The 13,040-nt window shown below is 42.7% G+C and overlaps 1 protein-coding gene across 7 annotated transcripts in view; it reads right to left on the bottom strand.

Annotated features, from left to right (window-relative positions):
- The window catches only part of NCOA6 (nuclear receptor coactivator 6), a 96,548-nt gene extending 84,805 nt beyond the window's left edge, over positions 1-11,743 (bottom strand). For all 7 annotated transcript variants that reach the window (XM_032604787.1, XM_032604788.1, XM_032604786.1 and 4 more), the window contains exon 1: positions 11,565-11,743. The gene's annotated coding sequence lies outside the window, so the exon portion shown is untranslated. The remainder of the gene's footprint in view (positions 1-11,564) is intronic.
- Positions 11,744-13,040: the final 1,297 nt, after the last annotated feature.

The following is a 13,040-nucleotide window of genomic DNA, read 5'->3' as shown; positions in this document are numbered from 1 at the left end:
GCTTTATGTTTCTCAATTTTTGCCTGCTTAGAATGCTTTTTTTTAAAAGAATTAAGTAAGTAATTTATTTATTTTTAGATGCATTGTGTCTTCATTGCTGCACATGGGCTTTCTCTAGCTGTGGCGAGGGGGGTCTACTCTTTGTTGAGGCATGTGGGCTTCTCATTGTGGTGGCTTCTCTTGTTGTGGAGCATGGGCTCTAGGCATGCAGGTGTCAGTAGCTGTGGCACATGGGCTCAGCAGTTGTGGCTCTCGGGCTCTAGAGCACAGGCTCAGCAGTTGTGGCGCATGGGCTTAGTTGCTCCGTGGCAATGTGGGATCTTCCCAGACCAGGGATCGAACCCATGTCCCCCGCACTGGCACGAGGATTCTTAACCACTGTGCCACCAGGGAAGTCCCTAGAATGATTTTTAAAATAGCAAACATGACTCATCACAAAATTCTGTCAAAGAAATGCCCTCTATTACATATTTGCAATATGTAAGGTTTATTTTTTTTGGTTAAATTACATTTGATTTTAGTTATATTTTGAAACTTGAAATTTATCTTTTATAACAACACACCATTCTTTATTACACTGTATAAAATTTTAATATAGTACAAACTTGAAAATATCAAATCTACACTGAACAAAGGGTCAAATGATATGAAAAACTGGTTCAAACAAGATTGAAAAATACTCATCATTGACAAAAATTTTTTAAAAAATTGACAGTCACAAAAGAAAAAAATGCAACTTCACAATGGAGAGATCTGGCAGTCACAACCTTAACCCTATGATCAAAGTTATCATCAATAGTAGGACAACCAGACATTTATGCACCTCATGATATGATGCAATGTAAAGAGTATTTATTAAATATTTTTGCCGAAATGTTTAGCTAGAATCTAATCAAGTCTTAAACCTTCCAGTTTAGGGAAATACAACAACAAAAGAACAAGTTAAGGGACTTCCCTGGTGGTCCAGTGGTCAAGACTCCGTGCTCCCAATGCAGGGGGCCTGGGTTTGATCCCTGGTCAGGGAAGTAGATCCCACATGCATGCCTCAATTAAGAGCCCGTATGTAGGGCTTCCCTGGTGGCACAGTGGTTAAGAATCCGCCTGTCAATGCAGGGGACATGGGTTCGAGCCCTTGTCCGGGAAGATCCCACATGCCGCGGAGCAACTAAGCCCGTGCGCCACATCTACTGAGCCTGAGCTCTAGAGCCCGTGAGCCACAACAATGGAGCCTGCGTGCCACAACTACTGAAGCCCATGCGCCTAGAGCCCGTGCTCTGCAACAAGAGAAGCCACCACAATAGAAGCCCACGCACCACAAAGAAGAGTAGGCCCCCCTCGCTGCAACTAGAGAAAAGCCCACATGCAGCAATGAAGACCCAACACAGCCAAAAATAAGATAAATAAAATAAAAATTAAGAAAAAAATTGGAATTATTAAAAAAAAAAAGAGCCCGCATGTAAACAAAGATCCCACGTGCCGCAACGAAGACCTAACACGGCCATAAATAAATAAAGTTTTAAAAAAGAAAACAATCAGATATATCCAGGATGTGGGACATACAACAAGAAAACTGCTCGGATCTCAACAAATCAGTGCCATGGGGGGAAAAAAGGTGAGGAAGCAGACAAGAAATGAGAATTGTTCTAGGTTTAAAAAAAAAGACTACAAAAACAGCAACATACAGATACAATGCATAGTTCTTAATTTGATTCCACTTTGAACCAGGCAGTTATGTCATTATGGAGACAACTGGCGAAACAAATATAGACTTAATGTTAGAAACATTAAGGAATTAATGATAATTTTGTTCAGTATGATAATGGTGTTGTGATAATGTAGGAAAATGTTCTTATTTGTAAGAGATACATGCTACAGTATTTAAAGGCATAATGCTATGATGCCAATTTTATGTATTTTTATTTTTTTTAATTTTTAAAAAAATTTTTTGGAGGCCGCACCACACGCCATGCAGGATCCTAGCTCCCTGACCCAGGGATCGAACCCACACCCCTGGCGTTGGAAGCACCAAGTCCTAACCACTGAACTGCCAGGGAAGTCCAATGTCTTTATTTTTAAAAGGTTTAACATAATAAGTATATAAGTAAGCATATGGCAACATGCTGAATAAGGGTGTTCATTGTACTATTTCTGGTAGTGTGTTTTTGGTATGTTTGGAATTTTTCATAATAAAACATTTAAAATATCAAAATTCTCACAAAACTGTGACACACCACTATTATACTAGAAGAAAAAAATTATAAAATCTAATATTAACAACTGGTAGTTGTTCTACAGAATAACAATATGGCTAAAAAGTGATATCCTGGGGCTTCCCTGGTGGCGCAGTGGTTGAGAGTCCGCCTGCCGATGCAGGGGACACGGGTTCGTGCCCCGGTCCGGGAAGATCCCACATGCCGCAGAGCGGCTGGGCCCGTGAGCCATGGCCGCTGAGCCTGCGCGTCCGGAGCCTGTGCTCCGCAACGGGAGAGGCCACAACAGTGAGAGGCCCACGTACCACAAAAAAAAAAAAAAAAAAAAAAAAGTGATATCCTTAGACCTAACTGAATTATTTTAGGGAACATACTCTAAGAAAAAAATTGCGGGGGGGGGCGGTTATAAAAAGGTTACAGCAGTATAATTTAGAATTGCAAATCAAAAATAAAAACATACTGGAAATCATCCAAATGCCAAATAACCAGAGAGTATTTGAACTTTATTATCTATTAAAAATGTTAACTATATAGACATGTGGAAAAGTATATCAATATAAGGCCAAATGAAAGAAGACTATAAAAAACTATATGAGGGCTTCCCTGGTGGCGCAGTGGTTGAGAGTCCGCCTGCCGATGCACGGGACACGGGTTCGTGCCCCGGTCCGGGAAGATCCCACGTGCTGCGGAGCGGCTGGGCCCATGAGCCATGGCCGCTGGGCCTGCGTGTCCGGAGCCTGTGCTCTGCAATGGGAGAGGCCACAACAGTGAGAGGCCCGCGTACCGCAAAAAAAAAAAAAAAAAAACTATATAAAAAGACTGTATGCATATGATGACTAGGACGTTATGTGTTTGTAATATTTAAACATAATTTTAGAAATTTCATGAAAACACATGCTCTTAGAGAAAATATAAGCAATGCAAATATAGAATCAGGAAGAAATGCCTGGGCACAAATAAGGAAAAGCACCTGAGCACTGCTGACCACAATTTGAATGAATATTGACAATTTGAATACAGTCCTATTGTGGACAAAAGTCAACGTAACTATCATTTAAAGGACACAGAAAAAGAAGGTATCATTGGCTTGGATAGTACATAATCTTCCTCAATTCTTTCCATTAGTCAGATGTTTTAAAAAGAGATGGAAAAACTGAAAAGCGTTCAGAGAAAAATCAAGAGGTAAAAAATACGATGGAAAATAGGTGATTTTGAAGAAAGGTTTGAAAGAAAATGAAGAACAACATGATTATCAATGTTTAAATCCATAGAGAGGCTTTTGAATAGAATAGAGATCATAAAAAGCAGATGTATCTCAATGCCCACAGATGACTGACCAAGAGGCTAGTAAAACTCTCATTTGTTGTCGTGGTGTTTTTGTTTTTTACATATGAGGAATATCTTGACCGTCTTGGTGAAAAGTTACTGGCATAGGCAAATGAGGGAGGTCGGGTGTGTTAAATCACTGACCATCTGTTTTTCTTCAGGGTGTCTACTCATCCATGTTTATCTGATCATAGAATCTTCCTAAAGCTTGCATTAATTATCCGAAGTCTGAATTAGTTATCCACCATTTCAAAATTCTGCAGGGCTATACTGCTGCCACACACTATCCACTCAGCAGCATTCAAATATCCTAGATCTGGTGTCTAGGACCCAATACAATACTCTGGCTTCATCTCCTCACAACTCCTCAATATACCAGCAAACCAGACTTCTCTATCTCATTTCCTAAATATTCCTTATGTCTTCCTGTGTCCATTATTCCTCTGGTTCTTTTTTCCCTAACTCATTTCGTTGCAATTTTACTCTTCCATTTAATAAGTAAATTTAAATTTAATACTTCTGTATCATGTCACCTGTTTTAAGTTGAACTGTCTCCCCAAAAGATATTTAAAGTACTAACTCCCAGTACCACAGAATGTGACCTGATTTGGAAATAGAATCAGTACAGATGCAATTAGTTAAGATGAGGTAGACCCCCAATCCAATGTGACTGGTGCCCTTATAAGAGAGAAATTTGCACACAGAGACAGAGACACAGGTAGAATGCCTGTGACAACACAGATAGAGACTAGAGTGATGTAGTCGCAAACCAAGAATTGTCAAGAATTGATGGAAGTCTCGTGATTTCCCTGGTGGTACAGTGGTAAGGATCCGTCTGCCAACGCAGGGGACATGGTTTAGAGCCCTGGTCCAGGAAGATCCCACATGCCACGGAGCAACTAAGCCCGTGAGCCACAACTACTGAGCCTGTGCGCCTAGACCCCGTGCTCTGCAACAAGAGAAGCCCGCACACCACAACGAAGAGTAGCTCCCGCTCCCTGCAACTAGAGAAAGCCTGCGCACAGCAACAAAGACCCAACACAGTCAAAAATAAATAAATAAATTTAAAAAGAATTGATGGAAGTCTCAGAGGGAACGTGGCCCTGCTGACACCTCGAATTCAGGTTCCAGCCTCAAGAACTGTGAGAGAATAAATTTTTGTTGTTTTAAGTCACCCAGTTTGTGGTAGTTTGTTATGGCAGCCCTAGGAAACTAATACACCACCTTTTCTAGACGTCTTCCCTGATTCTCCAAGTAGAAGTGATCTCTCCTGGACTCCCACAGCACGTACTACTTCATTTAAAACACGCTTTCCCCTCTTTTTATGTTCACTTCACTTCCCCAAATTAATTTGATTCTTGGAAGGTAGAAACTAATCAACTGTATACAGCCCTCCACAGTGGTAGGCAGTCAACATATACTGACTTTTTCTACAGTTATTCATTCTGATTGCAATGCTTCTGAATGAGTTATCTCCACATACACTGAAGAGTTAAACATAACCTAAAAGAACTCAGATGAAGGTTCATTTTCTTTAGGAAGCATCTCTAAATTCAAATGTACTTATATTAATTATATCAATATATTTCACATCGATATGTGCATGCATGTATATGTACATACTACCGACAGCTAATATCCACAATGGAAAAGAATGTTTACTTAATAAATCCACTATTTAAGGTCCATTGACTTGTCTTATTAAGTTTACTCAAATGCTGGTTTACCTAACATCTTCCTACCTTTACTGGTATTTGGTAGTTAACCACTGTCTTTGAATTTCTCCAAATGTTTGAATTTTTAAAGTCTGTATTTTACAGAAGGGACACAGAATTACTTCCAAATAACATTTAAAATTATGGCAAGGGACTTAATCTTATGAATAATTTCCCGAAGTAAAATCCAAAACAGGAATCTGATTCACAAATTTGCAACGAGTATTTCTTCCTGTGAGAGACTGCTGCTGACTGATCTTTAGAAAATGTACATAAATGGTACTATGGAACTAATATTCAACAGGTTCAGTGTCAGTAAAGCAGCTGGTTACTGGTAACTTTTGTTGCCTCTTTGCGTATGAAGGGATTTGCAGCTGATTAATGCTGAACACAAAGCTAAATATCTATTTAAAGTATGAATAACCTTTGAATTTGGTGATCATTAATATTATTAAAACTGACATGGTTTTTCTCCCAGCTTTATTGTGATACAACTGACATACAATATTGTGTAGGTTTAAGGTGTACAATGAGATGGATACACATATATAGAGAAATGATTATCACGATAAGGTTAGTTAACATATCCATCACATCACATAATTACCATTTTTAGGTGTATGGTGAAAACATTTAAGATCTATTCTTTTAGCAACTTTCAAGTATATAATACAGTACTGCTAACTATAGTCACCATGCTGTACGTTACATCCCCAAAACTTACTCATATTATAACTGAAAGTTTATACCCTTTGACAAACATCTCCCCATTTCCCCCATCTCCCAGCCTCTGACAACCACCATTCTATACTACTCTCTGTTTCTGAGTTTTTGGGTTTCTAACTAACATAGTTAATATTAACTGATTGTTAATATTCTGACACAGAATATACAATTCTTCACAAGTTAAAAAAGATGTGGTTCTGGCCTTTTGCTTTTATAGGGCCTATATATAAAACATAGCTTATCACCAAATTATAAGGCTGCATTTACTACCTTCAACAAAGCCTTAGTACTCCCTTTATGTACACATCTATATATACTTCTAGTCATTTATTAATTAACTCAGCAAATGTTTACTGAGCTCCTGGGCAGCGACCTTAAGTCCTTTTTAGAACACGGTAAGGTAGAAAAAGATTAAATTTTTAAAAATAAATAAATGTGTCAGACAATACAATAAGTAGACACCAGAGCTGAAGGAAGGGAGAGAGGGACAGAGAGATATAGCCCCAGCTCGTAGGAACAAACAATCTAGTGAGGAGGGAGATCGAATAAACTAGCTCCACATCTCTCCTTTCTCTCCATGCTGCTCCTACACTCCACGACCAGGCTTACTTTCCTAATGTACAGATTTCATTATGTCACCGTATGGCCAAGAACTTTAGATGACTTCCCATTACCTAGTCAAACAATTCCAAACTTCTCAGCCTGGAACTGAAAAGGATTCAAAGCCTTCCATGTATATAGCATGCAGAGACTAAGAATACAGGCTTTGGAATTAGACTGCCTAGACCCAAATTCATTCTCTGTCAATTGTTAGTTCTATTTCTCAGTTTCTTTGTCTATAAAAAGGGGATAAAAATTGGTGCCTATCTCACAGGGTTGTTGTGAGGATTAAATGAAATGCCACTTATGAAATTCCTGGCACATTATCTGGCAAGTAATACACATGTAAAAAATGAGAGCTACCGCTATTATTATTGCTGTTGTTCAATCTCCATTTCCAGCCTCAACTTCAACAACAGCCCTGTGACAGTCCTGATCAACAACCAAACTAGACTCTTTACTATCTCCTAAACACCCATCTCTACACTCATGCTTTCATTCAGCCTGGAAAAATACTGTCTCATCTCTAAGTATGAAGATCCTAACCGTTTTTGGCAGTCCTGCTTAGAGGCCACCTCTGAGGTACCATCCTCTGATACCCCAGCTCCATAACACATTATATATACACCCCACATGAAATCCTGGGTAGATTAATCCTTGTATTCTGCAAAGTTCTAGCCCAATGTACGTGGTAGGGTTCAATAAATGTTTGACAAGTGAATAAATGCCTATATTTCCTCTCTGTCATCCAAATGCTCTCTTGGAAAATAGCTCCATATCACAAGTAAAAAGATCTCTTCTGTAGTATTTCATAAAGCTGGTCAACTAGTTTTCTTTTCTATTACCAATGTGGTAATTTCTAATACAGTACCCAGCACATAGTAGATGCCTAAATATTCAATGATTTGGATTTCATCTCATCTTTTAATTTCAATTATCAATTTATTCATTATGACCAAGAATGATTCAGCCTTAGAAACAGATTTTAGTTTTTACCTGCTCACAAACTCATTTGTTAATTTCTGGCCATCCTGACAATATCTCAGTATGTCATTTATTGGTTTAGGAGAGGTAATATTTAAAACTTTGGTAAAGTTAGAACCAGAAAATCAAATGCCTATAGGATGATAAAGTAAATGAACAAAGCAAGAGAGTAGTGAGGACTGCAAAGAACTACAGGGAGGAGTTCCATTCCAGCAGATAGGCTAAGGCAGCAGCTAAAATTAAACAGCAACTTGGAAGCATCTCCTGCAACACTTATCTGTCAGCCATTCTGTTTTGACCTGAAAACCAAATTAATTCTACAACTGTGTTGAGCATATTGAGCTTCCACTCTGTGCCTAGGAATCTGAAATGAACAATAATGCTAAACAACAGCTAACATTATTGAACATTTTCTAGATGCCACACTGTTCTACACATTACATGAATTAACTTACTCCTGACAAAAACTCTTATTATTCTTATTTTAAAGATAAGGAAACTGAGGCACAAAGAGGTTATACAACTTGTCCAAGGTACACAATGAGCAAGCAGTGGAGCTGGAAACAGGACCTTAGATAGACTTCACCAAAAAAGAGCTCACAATTTGAAAATAAGTGCCATTCAATAAATGGTGCTGGGAAAATTAATTGTACTTAGGAAAAAATGAACTGACCCTACCTCACACCACACACAGGAGTCAATTCCAGATAGAGAGCTAACATAAAAGGCAAAACAGTAGAGATTCAAAAAGATAATATAAAGAATAACTTCAAAATCTTGGGGGCAGAAAAGATAGATAAATTTGACTTTATTAAAATTCAGAACGTTTTTTTCCCCCCATTTTATTTATTTTTGAATTTTATTTATTTTTCTTATACAGCAAGTTCTTATTAGTTATCCATTTTATACATATTAGTGTACACATGTCAATCCCAATCTCCCAATTCATCCCACCACCACTTTCCCTCCTTGGTGTCCGTACATTTGTTCTCTACATCTGTGTCTCTACTTCTTCTTAACAAAAGACAGCTTAGAGATTTAAAAAGATTAGCAACAAATTGGGAAATGGTATCTGTAATATGTATAACCAAGGAAGGATTAATAATCAGAAAATATAAAGAAATCTTTTGAAAAAGACAACCCAATAGAAAAATGACAAAACAAGCCCCAGCAAGGTCTAAACTGTAAAAACCTGGCACTAACCACAGTTGCCACAGTAGACCCCAAAACAGTAAACCTTGGCATCACTGACCAATATAAAATACTTGGTGGGGGGCTTCCCTGGTAGCACAGTGGTTAAGAATCCACCTGCCAATGCAGGGCACATGGGTTCGAGCCCTGGTCCGGGAAGATCCCACATGCCGTGGAGCAACTAAGCCCGTGCGCCACAACTACTGAGCCTGCGCTCTAGAGCCACAGTAATCACAGGTATCTTTATATCATATTACAGTTGTTGCAGATGTCTTAAAGAATTATTTATGTTCATCTGATATAATTATCAGACCCACCACTAGATCTGATTTCTTAATTTGCTGATAAAGAAGTATATCTAGGGTTTCCCTGGCGGCGCAGTGGTTGAGAGTCCGCCTGCCGATGCAGGGGACGTGGGTTCGTGCCCCGGTCCGGGAAGATCCCACATGCCACGGAGCGGCTAGGCCCGTGAGCCATGGCCGTTGAGCCTGCGCGTCCGGAGCCTGTGCTCCGCAACGGGAGAGGCCACAACAGTGAGAGGCTCACAAACCGCAAAAAAGAAGTATATCTATATTACTATATCACAATTTGTATATTGTGTTAACTGCATTTCAACATAATTGGTTTCTCTATAACCCAATGTCTTTTGTTTTATGCAATTAAAAATATTATTCTGAGAGGGATTCATGAGCTTCGCTAGATGCTAAAGGGGCCCATGGTACAGACAAGATTAGGCCTTCCTGCATTAGAAAGACCCAAAACAAATGAATTGTGTTGCTGTATAAGGGTATTGAACATATATTGAAAATCTTATTGCTATGAACATCCTCATAACCTTTTTGTTCAAAGTCTTTTTTGATTATATGGGAGCCCTGGGACTACTATATCATGACTGAGAACTCTCTCATAGCCATGGGGACTTTGAACTCTTCACTATCATGATCAAACTTCAATTAAAGTTTGATCATGATAGGGACTTCTCTGGTGGTGCAGTGGTTAAGAATCCGCCTGCCAATGCAGGGGACACAGGTTTGAGCCCTGGTCCGGGAAGATTCCACATGCCATGGAGCAACTAAACCCATGTGCTACAACTACTGAGCCTGCGCTCTAGAGCCCACGAGCCACAACTACTGAGCCCGCGCACCTAGAGCCAGTGCTCTGCAACAAAAGAAGCCACCGCAGTGAGAAGCCCACGCACTGCAAGGAAGAGTAGCCCCCACTCCCTGCAACTAGAGAAAGCCCGCACTACGAAGACCCAATGCAGCCAAAAATAAATAAATAAATAAATTAAAAAAAAAAGTTTGGTCATGACAGAGATCGTGGGTCTTTACCCTTATTCACTGTTATTTTTTAAGGCTTTTTGTGTCCCTTTGCTGTACAGCAAACACCTAGAAGAGAAGGAGTATCTCTTAAAACTCTACAAAGTTATAAGTCAAAAGGATCCTGAAGATAACTTCTTTGCACCAATAGAAGTGAACTAGAAATGATCAAACAGATGGTTACCTATAGTTTTCCTGTATCCCCCTCAGTTTCTGTACTGACAAACTCACCATAAAAATAAAATAAATTACTTAATACTTCTTTGCTATACGCTGCCATACTTGACTTCTTAACACTTTTCTGCCACCTGGCAAATTCCTCTAAGGCGTGGTGGTGAATGAGGAGGCAACAGGCCTGAATTCCAGTACTACTTCTGCCATTTACTGGTAAGATCTTGAGAAGTCAACTTTACCTTTTTGTGTCTCAGCGAAAATCACTTACATGATCTGAAATCAATCGTTACATGATCCAAGGACTTTGTAGTTTTTACACATTCACTCCTTTACCATTCTCACCAGCTTCGATAATGCCTTTCTGATGACCTCCCCAGGTGACACTGCTCTTAAAAAACAGTGGGCTGTCCCCTTCCTGGGAAGACACCTTGGGTCACCGCCCACAAATAGCCCGGTCCCTCCTTTTAAAGACACAAACTCCCTAAGTTGATGGAGGCTCTCTCTCATCTTGCACACCAGTTCCACTCTGCATCCCTTTTGCTGGCCAGCTCCTGCACCCAAACCTCAATCCCCCTTCTCTTCTTCATCAAAGCCTTACTTTTTTCTTTTGCTTTCGCCAATAAGGAGTGGAGGATCCTGGGGACATATATGTCCTCAGTCCCTTGGAAGTTACACGGACTTGCCCTGCGACTCTGCGGACTACCCCAATCTGATACCTGCCTCGGTACCGAAAGGGCCCCCAATTCTAGTCAACCCTTTCACCACCCCCCGCAAAAAACTGTCCCAGCCCTTACAGCCTTAACTCAAATCCCACGCCCCTCCGCACCCTGCCAGCCTGGGGTCCCACGGCCTAACCCAGCTCCAGGTCCTGCACCCCTAACCCCACGGATCCTGACCCCGGTTCCTTTTGGACCCAACGCTCCTTCTCCGCGACCCCGGCCACGACCACACGTCCGGCTCCCGCCAGTTCTTCGGACCTGGAGCGCCACCCTGTGCAGACCTCGACTGGCTCAGCACTCCCTCAGCGACCCAGACACCGTGTCCCGCACCCTCCCTAACCCTGCCGGACCCACAGCTCTCCCCAGCGCCCGCGCTCGCAGGCCCCGGGCCCGCTCCCCAACATGGCGACGGGGACACGAGCGCGGCGGGCGGGGCGGCTCCGGGCCGGGCCCGCAACAGGGGCCGTGCTCCACGGTCCGCCGGCGCCATTTTCCCGCGCCGGGCCCGGGCGGCGCCTCCTTCCCGCTGAGCCAGCCGGGCCGGCACCGCAGACGCCCAGCGGGCCCACCCCTTACGGGCCCGCGTCGCCGTCACCTCACCTGAGCGCGGCCCCAGCCCTCCCGGGCGGGCCTCGGAGCACCGGCCCGGGCCGTGCGTGCCCGCGGCCCTCCGTGTGTCCGTCCGTCCGTCCTCGCGTGCGCCCGTCTGTGCGGCCGTCGGCACCCGGCCGCCCGCAGCCCGACCCGGCTGGGCCTCAGGGAGCCGGCGGGGAGGGGGATGGGCCGGACCGGGCCGGGGAGGGAGGGGGAGGGAGGGAGAGAGGGAGGGAGCGCGGGAGAGGGCGGGGCCGACAGGGGCGGGGCCGTGGTCACGTGACCAAACGTCTCCGGGAACGCGGGGCCGCGCGGGGCCGCGCGGGCCGGATCGTGCGCCAGTTCGCATGGGTGCAGAGCTCGCAGGCGGGATTCAATGGGTTTGTCTGTCTCCTGGAGCTGTAATATCGCCAGTGGCTGCTGCCCCCACTTTGGAGTCGCTGCACAGTCCTATAGGAGCTCTCTAGCTGAGTGTCCTTGGGCAAGTCAACTCTCCAAGCCTCGGTTTATGCACCTGAGATATGGAGGTAATAATAGTCTTTGCAAAGAGGAAATGAGGGAAAGCATGGAAAGCAGTTGGCAGAGTGCCTGATACATAGTATTTAACGACCTTAATGGTGATAAAGATAACCTTTAGTCTTTATTATTTGCTTATAAGTCCCTCTCTACTTTTTCCCGTCACTGTCACCTTAGAAAGCTCGTGGGTACAGGGGAGTGTGGCCCCCCTCCCCTTTCCCCAAATATCAAGAGGCCTCCCCAGCACTGGGCTTGATGTCTGTCATACAGGCCTGGATTCAGATTTGGCTTTCACTCTTGATGGTTGTGCGATTTTCTTTGCCTCAACCTCAGCTTTCTCATCTGTAAAATGGCAGTTAAGGGTATATTACAAGCATCATGTTAGATGAGCAGGTGGATTGTTAGCTGATTACACAACTCAGACATATTGGTCTCATCTAAGAAAAAGAGTTAGGAGTCCTTTCATTCCACAAATATTTATTGAGTACAGACTATGTGCTTCGACTGGTGCAGTAGCCATCTAAGGCCTTTCCACATTCTCCCTGGCTCCCCTCCAATCTGTTCTCCACCCTGCTATCAGAATAATGTTTCTAAGTCAGAAATCTGATCATGTCTCTCCCCTACTTAAAACTGTTTGATGACTCACATTGCTCTTAAGTTAAAGGCCAAATAGATGTCTCACTGTTGCCCTTCCCACATCTCCAGACTTATCTCAGGGCCCTCTTCCCTGCTCTCTGGACTGTAACTACATTGATCTTCACACATTGTACTTCCATCCTTCTCAGGGCCCTTGCACATGCTGATCCTTCCTCCTGAAATGCTTCCCCCACCACCACCTTAGATAATTTATCAGCCTTCAGATCCCAGCTCAAATATCACTACCCCAAGGACATCTTCCCTGAGGACTCCCCAGGCAGGTTCTTACTTGTCCTCAATAGGACTCACTAGGTTATTGCCTGTCTTCAC

This window comes from Phocoena sinus, chromosome 15, assembly GCF_008692025.1.
Source record: "Phocoena sinus isolate mPhoSin1 chromosome 15, mPhoSin1.pri, whole genome shotgun sequence".
NCBI classification, from domain to species: domain Eukaryota; kingdom Metazoa; phylum Chordata; class Mammalia; order Artiodactyla; family Phocoenidae; genus Phocoena; species Phocoena sinus.
Note: the sequence above shows the minus strand (reverse complement) of the source record. Positions and strands in the feature narration are given on the sequence as shown.